Consider the following 18,776-nt stretch of genomic DNA (forward strand, 5'->3'; position numbering starts at 1 on the left):
TTGAACGTTTTATCCAGCAAAGACAATTATTGCATCTAACAATATTCCTTCTAATAAATTTCACTATTTGCAATCAATGGAATCGAACTTGCCTTGACTTTGATACCAATTGTACGACAGAATATATAGCTTGATAACTGTATAACTCAAATATTTCAAACCGTACAGTAGCCCAAACATCATGATTTGATCGCTCTATCCCACTTATACATTCCTACACTTTAATATATCTATATTTTTTTACTTAACAACAATTCATGCAACTAAGTTCATCGATTGTCTTTATAACAACTTTTAAACAGTACAACATGCTTCGTACCATGAAAATATTCATCTGAGCTCCTTAATGTGTGCTCTTGTATAATGATAAATTTTTTTTTTATGAAACCAATGATTAATGATTTACAAATCAACATATCAATTTATACATTAATTAGTCATAAACAATAATTGACCAAGAAATTGTAAAATTAGATTTACGTGATTTTAACTAGGGCTGAGATACCGAACCAAAATATCGATTTTTCGGGATATCGTACCGAAATTTTTTCGATATATATACATTTTTTGGTGTATCGAATTTTTTTTCGCTATCTATACGATATTAGTATGAATTTTTTCCATACCAAAATTTCAAAATTTCAATATCGGTATATGTATGAATTTTTTTCATACCAATATTTTTGATACGGTATACCGACTCACCCCTAATTTTAACATCGCATAAAAGAGTAGATTATGGATATTGTTTAAAATTATGATCAAAATACAAAATTATTGTCTCCCATGTACAAATCAAATGCACCACATGGATAGATATATAAAATCTACCTTCCAATTTATCCTCTCCTTTTACAAAATTATATTCTTTTAATTCTTTAATTAATTTATATAGTTTTTAATTGTATTCAACCTTATTATTACTACTTATTTTTTATTTTAAATTTCCCACTTAATTTATTGATTAATTAATTATGTTTAGTACTCATGACATAATTATATTTTGTAATGATTTAAATGTTAATTTTGCGTTGTACGTGATTGATAATTTATAATTATTTATTATACGAAAAGGAAGACTAAAAAAAAAGTCTATAGAAATTAAAGTTTACTTCTCATTTTCCATAAAAAAATTATACTTAATTTTAAGAAAAACTTATACAGTTTTGGAAGGGAAAAAATTCATATGATTAATTCTAAATTGAAAAGAAATATTGAATAAAATGTTATGTCAATTTTAATTACGAAAATATTAATTTTGTTACTGGAGGAGAAAATAAGGTAGTTGGGTTTTGCGACGAATTTTCAAGTGTGAAAAATAAAAAAATTGTTGGTGACGGTTGAATACTAATTAAAGAAAAATCATCCAGATACTATAAGATGAAGGGTGGGATCAATGGTCATGGAACTGGAAGATAAAACGTGAAATCATGACACTTGGAGCCAAGGGTCGCGTCTGGAGGAAGTCGAAGTGTAACTGCCACATGTATGCATGCATCCTGTCTGAATGTCAATTGGTTTTGCATGCTTCCAAGTGTCCAAACTGCCACGACACATGAGAACATGCCCTACATGTGTCCTAAAACAACCCAACTCGAAATAACACAGTCCACCCAACCAAGCTCCATGTTGCCAACACTTTTCTAGCGTCAAACAATCTCTACAATTTGCTAGCTAGCTCATTCATATACGTAGCCAACCCAAGATGCCTAAGTTATGCACCAACATAACTAAGTACTATTAGACACCAACATTTAGCATCGTGGCACTCCGCATTCATGCCATGAACGCCAACTTTATGTTGAAAAACTGTGTTCAGATCAATTAGAATTGATACCCGGTGCAGCGAAAGTTTAAAAATTTATTTTTATTAATATGGAACGATTCCATATTTGGGTATCAAAACCTTTACGATTAAATTGTGCAAGAGTAAAACAAATAATCACAAATAAAAATTTTACCTTTGAATCTCGAATCGAGATTGTGGACTCCAACAGAATTTAATCTGCTCTTCTTGTAAATCCCGGGAACTGATGGCTTCACGATCAATCACCGGAATAAGGTCCACGAACAAAAAACAGAAACCCTCTGATTGACTGCACTAGAAATCAATCAGAAGTTTGCGTAGAGAATAAACAGATATGATCTGTTAATTCAGATTGTAATTTTTCATAAAAATCACAAGCCGAATTTTCTCCGGAAAGGGACAGAGGATTTCGAAAATCCCCTTGAAATAATATATTGTGTTTTCGAAAATTTTAAGAATGAATCAATCTGATTTTCGAACTCAACACATATATTTATAGATAATTTCTAGACTAGATTAAGTTATAATTATATTTGGACTCTAACTCCTTAGGGCCCATAATCCATAACTTAAGCCCAACAAGCCAAGCCCGTTCTAAAAATTAATATAAAATTCATCGTGACTCTGATTGATAAACTGATTTTACCAATGTGCACAGAAACCATTTCTGCATCTTTTAAAGTCAAGATAATTTTTCTGAATCCGAATTCAGTGATTTCCAAAAATGTCCATCCCTATGTTATTTTAGGAAATCCCACTCCCTTTAGTTAAGAAGTCCAACTTCTCTTTCATTAAATTTAACTCTTTAAATTTAACTATCTCTACGGGGTTGTAGTAATCCATTACTTGTGTAACCCTCAATGGTTCAGGAATACAGCTAGCCGTGGGCTCACAACTCCTTGTGACTCGGAACAACAATTTCCGACTTACCCATCGAATCATGGTAAGAGCGTCTAGCAACATCGCCCCATGATTCCCTAGGTATTACTGATAGTGCCTGCAAGAACCAGTAGATTTTGGTTAGCGTACAGTACGGTCCCTTCATCCATATATCCCGATCGAATCAACAACCATTGGTGCATCGAGAGTCGTTCGAGATTCGATAACTATGCATAACATCTTGAAGATCAAATAGTGACATCGCATGTGTTACTAGGATAACCCATTAACCTAAAACACATCATGCACTCTGGCCAGAGATTCGTCACACTAATATCTCCTCAGATAGCATAGGATATCCACACTCGCAAGTATGTGGTGAATCCTTGACAACAAAGCATCGACTCCTATATGTGTTGTAACTGTACCCAATCTCGACACCTGATGACCCCAATAGAGTCGGTAAACGAGTCAAAGTATAGGACTAGCATATAGAGTCTCAATGATGTTTCAAGTAATAAGGACTAATGGTGTACAACCAAAATCGCGGACTTTATCCACTCGATAAGTGATAACCACTTGGTAAGTGCGAATAGGGCAGTTCGATCATTCATCATATGAATATCCATTTGCATGCTTTGAACATCTCTATGTTCCATACCAATGAAACGTGGTACTCGACATCGCAAATGCTAGTCTCAATCTCAAGCGATCCTTATCCTTATTATCGGACGACTCAATTGACTAGGAACAGTTTAGAATATACAATGACTATAAGATTGTGTTTCATGATAGCCATCACCATGTGCTACCACATCTTACATACACTATAGTATATTCAAGGTCTTTATCAAAACAACAATAGTATATCACAATATAACAATATGAAGAAAGATAAAGTTAATGTCATGATAAAAGTGTAAATTATATCTAAACAAAAGACTGTTTACATAAAGAGTCATCAAAGCCCTTAGCCACAAGTTGGCTATCCGGGCACCCACTCTTTCAATCTCCCACTTGCCCTATGAGCCAACTAGTCATACTACGTAATCCCATTGCTTCGCGATGTTTGTCAAACAATGGTCCTGTCAAGGGCTTAGTAAGCGGATCAGCGATATTGTCTGCAGAGGCCACTCTTTCGACAGTGATGTCTCCTCTTTCCACGATCTCTCGGATGATGTGGTATTTCCTCAGTACGTGTTTGGACTTCTGATGAGACCTTGTTTCCTTTGCCTGAGCAACGGCACCCGTGTTGTCACAGTACATCGGTACTGGACCAAAAACTTCAGGAATTACACCCAACTCTTGGATGAATTTCCTTATCCAAACCGCCTCTTTAGCAGCAGCTGATGCTGCAATGTATTCTGCCTCAGTGGTGGAATCCGCTGTGGTGTCCTGCTTGGAACTCTTCCTAGAGACAGCACCGCCATTGAGCACGAATACAAATCCAGAGGTTGATTTCGAGTAATCCACGTCACATTGGAAGCTAGAGTCGGTGTAGCCTTCCAACTTCAATTCTCTTCCTCCATAAACCATGAATATATTCTTAGTCCTTCGCAAGTACTTAAGAATATCCTTCACGGCTTTCCAATGCATTTGACCGGGATTGGCTTGATATCTGCTCGTGACGCTCAGAGCATAAGCCACATCTGGTCTGGTAGATATCATCCCATACATGATACTACCAATGGCTGACGCATATGGTATATGTGTCATCTTCTCTATCTCTTCATCAGTCTTAGGACACATAGACTTGGATAGAGAAGCTCCATGACACATAGGTAGATGTCATCTCCTGGACCCATCCATTGAAAACCTTTTCAATATGGTGTCGATGTAGGTTGATTGAGTAAGTCCTATCATTCTCTTGGATCTATCTCTATAGATCTATATCCCTAGAATATAGGAGGCCTCACCCAAATCCTTCATCGAGAATCTACCCGATAACCATATCTTTGTTGACTGCAACATCCCTACGTCATTTCCCATGAGTAGGATGTGATCAACATAAAGTACCAAGAATGTTACCGCATCCTTAACTACTTTCTTGTACACGCATGGTTCCTCCGGGTTCTTGATGAAACCAAAATCCTTTATTGTTTCATCAAATTTCTGGTTCCAACTTCTTGATGCTTGTTTGAGACCATAAATTTATCTCTGAAGCTTGCATACCTTATGCTCGCTTCCCATGGATGTGTATCCCTCAGGCTGTAAGAGTGGGTGCCCAGTGAGCCAACTGTGTGGCTATGGGCTTTGATGACTCTTTGTATAAACAATCTTTTGTTTAATATTATTTACACTTTTATTAATGGCAATGACTTTATATTACTTCATATTGTTATATTGTGATATACTATTGTTGTTTTGATAAAGACCTTGAATATACTATAGTGTATGTAAGATGTGGTAGAACATGGGGATGTCTATCATGAAATACATCTTATAGTCACTGTATATTCTAAAACCGTTCCTAGTCGATTGAGCCGTCCGATAATAAGGATAAGGATCGCTCGAGTTTGAGACTATCATTTGCGATGCGGAGTACCACGTTTCATTGGTAGGGAACATGGAGATGTTCGAAGCATGCAAATGGATATTCATAGGATGAATAATCGAACTACCCTATCCGGACTTTCCAAGTGGTTATTACTTATCGAGTGGATAAAGTCCGCGGTTTTGGTTGTACACCATTAGTCCTTACGACTTGAAACATCATGGAGACTCTATATGCTAGTGCTGTGCTTTGACTCGTTTACCGACTCTATGGGGGTCATCAGGTGTCGAGATTGGGTACAGTTACGACACATATAGGAGTCAATGCATTGTTGTCAAGGATTCACCACATACTTGCGAGTGTGGATATCCTATGCGATCTGAGGAGATATTAGTGTGACAAATCTCTGGCCAGAGTACTTGATGTGATTTAAGAAATGGTTTCTTAGTAGCACATGCGATGTCACTAATTTGATCTTCAAGATGTATTGCATAGTTATCGAATCTTGAGCGACTCTCGATATACCAATGGTTGTTGATTCGATCGGGATATATGGATGAAGGGACCGTACTGTACGCTAACCAAAATCTACTGGTTCTTGTAGGCACTATCAGTGATACCTAGGGAATCATGGGGCGATGTTGCTAGGCGCTTTACCTTGATTCGTTGGGCAAGTCGGAAAGTGTTGTTCCGAGTCACAAGGAGTTGTGAGCCCACGGCTAGCTGTATCCCTGAACCATTGAGGGTCACACAGTGTAATGGAGTTTTAATCCCCGTTGAGATAGTTAAATTTAAAGAGTTAAATTTAATGAACTAAGGAGTTGGACTTCTTAAATAAGAGTAAGGGAGTAGGATTTCCTAAAATGACATAGGGATGGACATTTTAGGAAACCACTGAATTCGGATTCAGGAAAATTTATTTTGACTTTAAAATGTGCAGAAATGGTTTCTGTGCACATTGGTGAAATCGGTTCATCAATCGGAGTCACGATGAATTTTATATTAATTTCTGAACATGCGGGCTTTGCTTGTCGGGCCCTAGCTTATGACTAATGGGCCCTAAGGTGTTAGTGGTCTGCATTATAAATAAGTTATTGCAGTACAGAAATTAAAAACAACAGCTCATTATTTTTGAGAAGCAAAAATCGAAAACCCTAGCCTCTCAAAGTAATAATCGGCCGACCCCTCCCATACTCTGCCTGAGAAATTTCGGTCTGTGATTTTGAATCGCAGTCAGGAATAACGAATCAGATTCGTTTAATCTCTTCGCAGAAAACTTCTGACAGATTTTCTAGTGCAATCTGTCAGAGGGATTTAAACCTCATTCGTGGACCTGATTGAAGGAGTTCATCAGTTCCTGGGAGATACAAGAAGCGCAGAGAAATCTGTGTGGTGTCCATTAATCTCGCTTCGAGATTGAAGGTAAAATTTAATTAATTGTTATTTGAATTTTACACACACAATAATTTAATCGTTGAATGGTTGATACCCACACCATGGAATTGTTCCATGATAAAATTTTTAAACTTCCGCTGCACCGGGTAACAATCGTGATTGGTCTGAACGCCAGTTTTTTTCCAACAGTGGTATCAGAGCCAGGTTGCTCAGATCAAACGATTAAATTAATCGATTGTACAAAATTTTTGAATCTCGGTTTTTGGAAAACAAAATAAATATTTTTAAATAAAAAAAAAAAAAAATTTTTTTCCGGGGCAAAACCCGGGCAGCGATTGGATCGCTGCCCGGTGGGGCAGCAATTGTTGCTGCCCCGGGCGGCGCCAGGACGGCGACCGTCGCCGCCCAGGGCGGCGCACGGCTCCGCCCAGGGCGACGCCAGGCGCCGCCAGGGCAGCAATTGTTGCTGCCCTAAGGGGGCAGCCGGGCTGCCCCCGGCCCGCGCCCCGGGTGCGGGCCGGCCCGGGAGTGTCCCGGGCGGCCCGCGGGAAAAATTATTATTTTTATTAAAAATTAGTTTTAATATGTTAAAATTTTATTTTTGGTCCGATCAAAAATTGTTTTTGATTGGTTCACGAGATTTCGGATCGAATTGTTCGAGTCCGTAAATTTTAAAATTGATTTTGGATAAATTTGAATTTTTGGAAAATTTTAATATTTTATCCGTAAATTGAATTTTGAAATCAATTATTTTGGTACAATTGATGATAAGATATGATCTTATGATATATTGAGTAAAATATGATTTTATTTGTAAAATTGGATTTTATAGATAAAATATGATTTTATTTGATATAGAGATAAAATATGATTTTATATGTGAAATGAGATTTTATATATAAAATATGATTTTATTTTGTTTAAATTTGAATTGCCACTGCATGTTATCCAATAAATTAATTTTGAATTAAATGTTATTGGATAAGGATGATCGATTGCCATGACCAATTTTGTAGGTGTATGTTAGGAATTTACATTTTGTTTTTATTGTTGTTGGTTTTATTAATGGGCCTGGTTTATGGCCCGATATGAATGTCATATGTAATAAAAGTGGGCTTGGTTTATAGCCCGTTCCCACCCCTAAAAATGTATCCCCTACTTGTCATTGTTATTTATTGTAAATGCATTAGATTTAGTGGGAGATCAAGATTTGAAGACGGTGGGCCCAGCAGACAATAAAGACTGAAGAAATGTAAATTGGAAGCACATGTAATAGGATTGCATTGCATACTGCATATTACCTAGGATTGGACTAAGACCCGTGATTGGCAACCACGGGTCAATTAGAAATGGAATCGATCATCCTATATAATATTTGATATTATGATTGTATGCATGTTTAGACATAAATTGCGTGAATCCGGCAAGCATGCAATAAAATGAATATGATGAGACAAATATTTTTATAATTAAAAATCCCTCATTTTAAATATGATTTAAAATTTATATCAAGATAAATAAAGGAAATTTAAATTTGTTTAAATGTTCCCACCTTCCATCAACGGTCAATGTATGTGATGCTACCCGCGGATACGGTCCGGCTCATATTATTGGGGGGGCCCGTCCGTCGAAAAGCTGTACATTGGATCGACAAATGTTGTAAGTTGGGTGGAACTCCCATGGGATCGGCTCATATTATTGGGGGATCCACATGGCGACCGTCCATCACAACTTAATATTGATGGGTCATCTTGACATGTCACTTTAAACGGCGTCATATTATTGGGCCCTTATTCGACATGAGGTAAACACATGGGGGTTGCTTTGGAAGCAATTGGGCTCTACCTTTTGAGAATTATGGTTGGCTGATATTATTCGGGACCATAAGTTTGTCAATTGGACTCCATGTTCTCACTAAGGAAAAAGTTTCCCGTTTTCACTAGAGGGTGGTGAAATCGTTAAAATAGTGGGAGTGAGATTCATAAAATTAAATTCGCCTATTTTATGTCTTAGTAAATTGTTAAACAATCATTGATATATGTCTGTTTTTCTTTTCAGTATTTCATACAATGAATTCGCGAAATCCATTATTCTCGATCCTCGAACAAAACAAATTGACTGGCGCCAACTATACGGAATGGTTCCGGAAGTTGAAGATTGTCTTAACTTCGGAGAAAATGCTCTACGTGTTAGAGAAAGCACCTCCGAAGGAAGCACCAACTGACATAAGTCCGGAGGAATTGGCCAAACTTGATGCATGGTGTGACCATGACATCAAGACCAAATGCTATATGCAAGCCTCGATGTCTGATGAACTCCAGAGGCGATTTGAGGACACGATGAATGCTGCTGACATTCATGCGCAACTCAAGGAACTTTTTGGGGCTCAGTCGAGGGCTGAAAGGTTCGCTACTGTTAAGGAGTTGATGACGTGCCGCATGCGTGAAGGGACTTCGGTCCGTGATCATGGGGTACGAGTGATTTGGCTCATACAGAAGTTGGCGACCCTAGATTTGGTGTTGGAGCATGAACTCAATGTGGATTTATTGCTTCTGTCTCTTCCTTCTTCATTTGATGGATTTGTGATAAATTTTAATATGAACAAGATAGAGGCCACCCTTGAAGAGATGGTCAATATGCTCGTTACATATGAATCCACACTTAAGAAGGATAAGCCAGCTTTCTTGGTGGGCTCCTCATCTTCTGCGAAGAAGGGGCCAAGTATGAAGGGCAAGAAACGTTCTACCCCACCCAAGAAAGTCGAGCCCGAGAAGAAGCAAAAGACAAAGGCTTCAAAAAATGGAAAATCCAAGGATGTTTGCCATTACTGCAAGAAGCCGGGTCATTGGAAGCGCAACTGCAAGGAATATCTTGAGCAGTTGGGAACTGCAAAGGGTATGTTCTATATTGAAATAAACATGTCACTTAATACAACTTCTTGGGTATTGGATACCGGATGTGGATCTCACATTTGCAATGATTTGCAGGTGATGACAAGAAGTCGCAGGCTTAGAATGGGTGAGACCCAGCTGAGGCTCGGGAATGGTTCCAGAGTTGAAGCTACGGCCATTGGAGATGTTTGTTTGACTTTGCAGAACGGTTTTAAATTATTGTTAAGAGATGTTTTATTTGTGCCAGATTTAATTAAAAACATTATTTCTATTTCTATGCTTGATAGAGATGGTTATTCTTGCAATTTTGTGAATGGGATTTGCAATATTTACAAGAATGAATGTTTAATTGGAAATGGACAACTTGAAAACGATCTATACAACTTAAAACTAAAAGACGTTCCAGTGAATTATGTTGATAAACCGGCGACAACAAACAAAAGGAAAATCGATAATCAAAACCCGGCAAACCTTTGGCATGCTAGGCTAGGTCATATTTCCTCAAGGAGGATGAACAAGCTAGTGGGAGAGGGCATGTTTGATATGTCTGATATTAATTCTCTACCTACTTGTGAATCCTGCCTAAAAGGAAAAATGACTAAATCTCCTTTTAAGGGGAAACCTGAGCGTAGTCAGAATCTGTTGGATTTGATCCATACAGATGTTTGTGGTCCATTTAGAGTAGGGACTCAACATGGCCACACCTACTTCATTACCTTTACTGATGATTATTCAAGGTATGGGTATTTATATTTAATGAAATATAAGTCTGAAGCATTTGAAAAGTTCAAAGAATTCAGGGCTGAAGTAGAAAACAAGCTAGGTAAAAGTATTAAAGCACTTCGATCGGATCGAGGTGGAGAATACTTGAGTACCGAGTTTTTGGACTATCTGAAAGAGAATGGGATTCTCTCTCAGTGGACTCCTCCTATGACACCACAACTTAATGGTGTATCGGAGCGTCGTAATCGAACTTTGTTGGACATGGTTCGATCTATGATGAGCTTCACTGAGCTTCCACCTTCGTTTTGGGGCTATGCGCTTGAAACGGCGGTATTGTTGTTGAACAACGTCCACACTAAAGCAGTGGACAAAACACCATACGAGTTATGGAATGGCAAAGCTCCTAAGTATTCGTACTTGAGGATTTGGGGATGTCCTGCTTACGTGAAGCGGACAGTGGGAGATAAGTTGGATAGTCGATCCAGCTTATGTTATTTTGTAGGGTATCCGAAGAATTCAATCGGATATTATTTCTATTATCCTGCTGAAACAAAGGTGTTTGTTTCTAGGAATGCCACCTTCTTGGAGAAGGAGTTCTTATTGGATAAGAAAGGCGAGATGATGGAACTCGAAGAAGTTCGAGAAGAACCCGAAATACAAAATAACGATCCTACACCTCAGGAACCATTGCTGGACACGCCTGCACCTAGAAGATCCAAAGGACTTCTAGACCTCCAGTTCGATATGGTCTTCTTCTTGAAGGGGATCAAGATGAACCCGACATTGGATGTGATCCAAGAAACTTCAAGGAAGCAATTTCTGATGCGGATTCGAATTTATGGCTTGAAGCTATGCAGTCAGAATTGGATTCGATGCATACAAACCAAGTTTGGTCTTTAGTAGATCCTCCCGATGGAATTGTTCCAATAGGGTGTAAATGGATCTACAAGAGAAAGCTTGGGCCTGATGGTAAGGTATTGACCTACAAGGCGCGATTGGTGGCGAAAGGTTATACTCAAAGGCAAGGAGTTGACTATGATGAAACCTTTTCACCAGTTGCAATGTTCAAGTCCATAAGAATCCTGATTGCCATAGCTGCATGGTATGACTATGAGATATGGCAAATGGATGTGAAGACTGCTTTTCTTAATGGAGACATTAAGGAAGAAATCTATATGAAGCAGCCTGAGGGGTACACATCCATGGGAAGCGAGCATAAGGTATGCAAGCTTCAGAGATCAATTTATGGTCTAAAACAAGCATCAAGAAGTTGGAACCAGAAATTTGATGAAACAATAAAAGATTTTGGTTTCATCAAGAACCCGGAGGAACCTTGCGTGTAAAAGAAAGTAGTTAAGGATGCGGTGACATTCTTAGTACTTTATGTTGATGACATCCTACTCATTGGGAATGATGTAGGGATGTTGCAGTCAACAAAGATATGGTTATCAGGTAGATTTTCGATGAAGGATTTGGGAGAGGCATCCTACATTCTTGGGATACAGATCTATAGAGATAGGTCTAAGAGAATGATAGGACTCACTCAATCAACCTACATCGATACCATATTGAAACGGTTTTCAATGGATGGGTCCAAAAGAGGACATCTACCCATGTGTCATGGAGTTTCTCTATCCAAGTCTATGTGTCCCAAGACTGATGCAGAGATAGAGAATATGACACATGTACCATATGCGTCAGCTATAGGTAGTATCATGTATGGGATGATATCTACCAGACCGGATGTAGCATTTGCTCTGAGTGTCACGAGCAGATATCAGTCTAATCCTGGTCAAATGCATTGAAAAGCCGTGAAGGACATTCTTAAGTACTTACGAAGGACTAAGAATATGTTCATGGTGTATGGAGGACGAGATCTCAAATTGGAAGGCTATACCGACTCTAGCTTCCAAAGTGATGTGGATGACTCGAAGTCAACCTCTGGATTTGTGTTCATGCTCAATGGCGGTGCTGTCTCTTGGAAGAGTTCCAAGCAGGACACCACAGCGGATTCCACCACTGAGGCTGAATACATTGCAGCATCAGCTGCTGCTAAAGAGGCCGTTTGGATGAGGAAGTTCGTCCAAGAGTTGGGCGTTATTCCTGAATTTGTTGGTCCAGTCCCGGTGTACTGTGACAACACGGGTGCCGTTGCTCAAGCAAAGGAACCAAGGTCTCATCAAAGATCCAAACACGTACTGAGGAAATACCACATAATCCGGGAGATTGTGGAAAGAGGAGACATCATTGTCGAACGAGTGGCCTCTGCAGACAATATCGCTGATCCGCTTACTAAGCCTTTGCCAGGACCATTGTTTGACAAACATCGCGAAGCAATGGGTCTACGTAGTATGACTAGTTGGCTATAGGGCAAGTGGGAGATTGTAAGAGTGGGTGCCCAGTGAGCCAACTGTGTGGCTATGGGCTTTGATGACTCTTTGTATAAACAATCTTTTGTTTAATATTATTTACACTTTTATTAATGGCAATGACTTTATATTACTTCATATTGTTATATTGTGATATACTATTGTTGTTTTGATAAAGACCTTGAATATACTATAGTGTATGTAAGATGTGGTAGAACATGGGGATGTCTATCATGAAATACATCTTATAGTCACTGTATATTCTAAAACCGTTCCTAGTCGATTGAGCCGTCCGATAATAAGGATAAGGATCGCTCGAGTTTGAGACTATCATTTGCGATGCGGAGTACCACGTTTCATTGGTAGGGAACATGGAGATGTTCGAAGCATGCAAATGGATATTCATAGGATGAATAATCGAACTACCCTATCCGAACTTTCCAAGTGGTTATTACTTATCGAGTGGATAAAGTCCGCGGTTTTGGTTGTACACCATTAGTCCTTACGACTTGAAACATCATGGAGACTCTATATGCTAGTGCTGTGCTTTGACTCGTTTACCGACTCTATGGGGGTCATCAGGTGTCGAGATTGGGTACAGTTACGACACATATAGGAGTCAATGCATTGTTGTCAAGGATTCACCACATACTTGCGAGTGTGGATATCCTATGCGATCTGAGGAGATATTAGTGTGACAAATCTCTGGCCAGAGTACTTGATGTGATTTAAGAAATGGTTTCTTAGTAGCACATGCGATGTCACTAATTTGATCTTCAAGATGTATTGCATAGTTATCGAATCTTGAGCGACTCTCGATATACCAATGGTTGTTGATTCGATCGGGATATATGGATGAAGGGACCGTACTGTACGCTAACCAAAATCTACTGGTTCTTGTAGGCACTATCAGTGATACCTAGGGAATCATGGGGCGATGTTGCTAGGCGCTTTACCTTGATTCGTTGGGCAAGTCGGAAAGTGTTGTTCCGAGTCACAAGGAGTTGTGAGCCCACGGCTAGCTGTATCCCTGAACCATTGAGGGTCACACAGTGTAATGGAGTTTTAATCCCCGTTGAGATAGTTAAATTTAAAGAGTTAAATTTAATGAACTAAGGAGTTGGACTTCTTAAATAAGAGTAAGGAGTAGGATTTCCTAAAATGACATAGGGATGGACATTTTAGGAAACCACTGAATTCGGATTCAGGAAAATTTATTTTGACTTTAAAATGTGCAGAAATGGTTTCTGTGCACATTGGTGAAATCGGTTCATCAATCGGAGTCACGATGAATTTTATATTAATTTCTGAACATGCGGGCTTTGCTTGTCGGGCCCTAGCTTATGACTAATGGGCCCTAAGGTGTTAGTGGTCTGCATTATAAATAAGTTATTGCAGTACAGAAATTAAAAACAACAGCTCATTATTTTTGAGAAGCAAAAATCGAAAACCCTAGCCTCTCAAAGTAATAATCGGCCGACCCCTCCCATACTCTGCCCGAGAAATTTCGGTCTGTGATTTTGAATCGCAGTCAGGAATAACGAATCAGATTCGTTTAATCTCTTCGCAGAAAACTTCTGACAGATTTTCTAGTGCAATCTGTCAGAGAGATTTAAACCTCATTCGTGGACCTGATTGAAGGAGTTCATCAGTTCCTGGGAGATACAAGAAGCGCAGAGAAATCTGTGTGGTGTCCATTAATCTCGCTTCGAGATTGAAGGTAAAATTTAATTAATTGTTATTTGAATTTACACACACAATAATTTAATCGTTGAATGGTTGATACCCACACCATGGAATTGTTCCATGATAAAATTTTTAAACTTCCGCTGCACCGGGTAACAATCGTGATTGGTCTGAACGCCAGTTTTTTTCCAACACAGGCTGCATCATATAGATCTCTTCCTTAATGTTTCCATTAAGAAAAACAGTCTTTACATCCATTTGTCATATCTCATAGTCATACCATGCTGCTATGGCAATAAGGATTCTTATGGACTTGAACATTGAGACTGGTGAAAAAGTTTCATCATAGTCAACTCCTTGTCTTTGAGTATAACCTTTTGCCACCAATCGTGCCTTGTAGGTCAATACCTTTCCGTCAGGCCCAAGCTTTCTCTTGTAGATCCATTTGCACCCTATTGGAACAATTCCATCGGGAGGATCTACTAAAGACCAAACTTGGTTAGTATGCATCGAGTCTATTTCCGATTGCATAGCTTCAAGCCATAAATTTGAATCCGCATCAAAAATTGCTTCCTTGAAGTTTCTTGGATCACATCCAATATCGGGTTCACTTTGATCCCCTTAAAAAAGAAGACCATATCTAATAGGAGGTCTAGAAGTCCTCTCGGATCTTCTAGCAATATGCGTGTCTTGTGATGATTCTTGAGGTGTAGGATCGTTATTTTGTATCTTCAAGATGTATTGCATAGTTATCGAATCTTGAGCGACTCTCGATATACCAATGGTTGTTGATTCGATCGGGATATATGGATGAAGGGACCGTACTGTACGCTAACCAAAATCTACTGGTTCTTGTAGGCACTATCAGTGATACCTAGGGAATCATGGGGCGATGTTGCTAGGCGCTTTACCTTGATTCGTTGGGCAAGTCGGAAAGTGTTGTTTCGAGTCACAAGGAGTTGTGAGCCCACGGCTAGCTGTATCCCTGAACCATTGAGGGTCACACAGTGTAATGGAGTTTTAATCCCCGTTGAGATAGTTAAATTTAAAGAGTTAAATTTAATGAACTAAGGAGTTGGACTTCTTAAATAAGAGTAAGGGAGTAGGATTTCCTAAAATGACATAGGGATGGACATTTTAGGAAACCACTGAATTCGGATTCAGGAAAATTTATTTTGACTTTAAAATGTGCAGAAATGGTTTCTGTGCACATTGGTGAAATCGGTTCATCAATCGGAGTCACGATGAATTTTATATTAATTTCTGAACATGCGGGCTTTGCTTGTCGGGCCCTAGCTTATGACTAATGGGCCCTAAGGTGTTAGTGGTCTGCATTATAAATAAGTTATTGCAGTACAGAAATTAAAAACAACAGCTCATTATTTTTGAGAAGCAAAAATCGAAAACCCTAGCCTCTCAAAGTAATAATCGGCCGACCCCTCCCATACTCTGCCCGAGAAATTTCGGTCTGTGATTTTGAATCGCAGTCAGGAATAACGAATCAGATTCGTTTAATCTCTTCGCAGAAAACTTCTGACAGATTTTCTAGTGCAATCTGTCAGAGGGATTTAAACCTCATTCGTGGACCTGATTGAAGGAGTTCATCAGTTCCTGGGAGATACAAGAAGCGCAGAGAAATCTGTGTGGTGTCCATTAATCTCGCTTCGAGATTGAAGGTAAAATTTAATTAATTGTTATTTGAATTTTACACACACAATAATTTAATCGTTGAATGGTTGATACCCACACCATGGAATTGTTCCATGATAAAATTTTTAAACTTCCGCTGCACCGGGTAACAATCGTGATTGGTCTGAACGCTAGTTTTTTTCCAACACAGGCTGCATCATATAGATCTCTTCCTTAATGTTTCCATTAAGAAAAACAGTCTTTACATCCATTTGTCATATCTCATAGTCATACCATGCTGCTATGGCAATAAGGATTCTTATGGACTTGAACATTGAGACTGGTGAAAAAGTTTCATCATAGTCAACTCCTTGTCTTTGAGTATAACCTTTTGCCACCAATCGTGCCTTGTAGGTCAATACCTTTCCGTCAGGCCCAAGCTTTCTCTTGTAGATCCATTTGCACCCTATTGGAACAATTCCATCGGGAGGATCTACTAAAGACCAAACTTGGTTAGTATGCATCGAGTCTATTTCCGATTGCATAGCTTCAAGCCATAAATTTGAATCCGCATCAAAAATTGCTTCCTTGAAGTTTCTTGGATCACATCCAATATCGGGTTCACTTTGATCCCCTTAAAAAAGAAGACCATATCTAATAGGAGGTATAGAAGTCCTCTCGGATCTTCTAGCAATATGCGTGTCTTGTGATGATTCTTGAGGTGTAGGATCGTTATTTTGTATCTCGGGTTCTTCTCAAATTTCTTCGAGTTCCATCATCTTGCCTTTCTTATCCAATAAGAACTCCTTCTCCTAGAAGGTGGCATTCCTTGAAACAAACACTTTTGTTTCATTAGGATGATAGAAATAATATCTGATTGAATTTTTCGGATACCCCACAAAATAACATAAGGAGGATCGACTATCCAACTTATCTCCCACTGTCTGCTTCATGTAAGTAGGACATCCCCAAATCCTCAAGTACGAATACTTAGGAGCTTTGCCATTCCATAACTCGTATGGTGTTTTATCTACTGCTTTAGTGTGAACGTTGTTCAACAACAATACCGCTGTTTCAAGCGCATAGCCCCAAAACGAAGGTGGAAGCTCAGTGAAGCTTATCATGGATCGAACCATGTCCAACAAAGTTCGATTGCGACCTCCGAGACACCATTCAGCTGAGGTGTCATAGGAGGAGTCCATTGAGAGAGAATCCCATTCTCTTTTAGATAGTCTAAAAACTCGGTACTTAAGTATTCTCCACCTCGATCCGATCGAAGTTCTTTAATACTTTTACCTTGCATGTTTTCTACTTCAGCCTTGAATTCTTTGAACCTTTCAAATGCTTCAGACTTATATTTCATTAAATATAAATACCCATACTTTGAATAATCATCAGTAAAGGTAATGAAGTAGGTGTTGCCACATTTAGTACCAATCCTAAATGGACCGCAAACATCCGTATGGATCAAATCCAACGGGTTTTGGCTACGCTCAGGTTTCCCTTTGAAAGGAGATTTAGTCATTTTTCCCTTTAGGCAGGATTCACAAGTAGGTAGAGAGTTAATATCAGACATATCAAACATGCCCTCTCCCACTAGCTTGTTCATCCTCCTTGAGGAAATATGACCTAGCCTAGCATGCCAAAGGTTTGCCGGGTTTTGACTATCTTTTTTCCTTTTATTTGTTGTTACCGGTTTATCAACATAATTAATTGGAACGTCTTTTAATTTTAAGCTATATAGATCGTTTTCAAGTTGTACATTTCCAATAAAACATTCATTCTTGTAAATATTGCAAATCCCATTCACAAAATTGCAAGAAAGACCATCTCTATCAAACATAGAAACAGAAATAATGTTTTAATGAAATCTTGGCACAAATAAAAACATCTCTCTCAAAATATAGCTTAAAATCGTTTTGCAAAATTCAAACAAATGTTTCCCATAGCTTTTGGATTCAACTTGGGAACCATTCCCAAGCCTTAACTGGGTCTAACCCATCCTAAGCTTACGACTTGTCATCATCTACAACTCATTGCAAATGTGAGATCTATATCTGGTATTCAATACACAAGAAGTAGTATTAAGTGAAACATTTATAAAATATATCCTTTGTAGTTCGTAACTACTTGATATATATATTCTTTGCGGTTACGTTTCCAATGACCGGGTTTCTTGCAGTGATGACAAACTTGTTTAGACTTGTCCAATTTTGCATGTAACATTTGACCTTGAGATCATGGTCCAACCATTTCTCTAATTCGGCCAACCTTTCGGCAGTTATATTAGCCGGGGCTGTTTTCGGAGGAGCCTTTTCTAACACTTAGAAAATCTTTTCCGAACTTAGGACAATCTTAACTTATGGAATCATTACGTATAGTTTGCGCCATAATATTTGTTATGTTCGAGAATTGAAACATGTGGATTACGAATATTCATCATAATGATATACTGAGAAGGAAACAGACAATTATTGATGATTTGTTTAATTAATTTACTAAGACATAAAATATGGTGAATTTCATTTTATGAATTACACTCCCACTATTTTGACGATTTCACTACCCTCTAGTGAAAACGAGAAACATTTTCTTTAGTGGGAACATGGAGTCCAATTGACAAACTATGGTCCCGAATAATATCAGCCAACCATAATTTTCAAAAGGTAGAGCCCAATTGCTTCCAAAGCAACCTCCATGTTTTTACCTCATGTCCAATAAGGGCCCAATAATATGACGCCGTTTATTGTGACATGTCAAGATGACCCATCAATGTTAAGTTGTGATGGACGGTCGCCATGTAGATCCCCAATAATATGAGCCAATCTCATGGGAGTTCCACCCAACTTACAACATGTGTCGATCCAATGTACAACTTTCCGACGAACGAGCCACCCAATAAT

This window comes from Henckelia pumila, chromosome 4 (genome assembly GCF_033568475.1).
Source record: "Henckelia pumila isolate YLH828 chromosome 4, ASM3356847v2, whole genome shotgun sequence".
Classification (NCBI taxonomy): Eukaryota; Viridiplantae; Streptophyta; class Magnoliopsida; order Lamiales; family Gesneriaceae; genus Henckelia; species Henckelia pumila.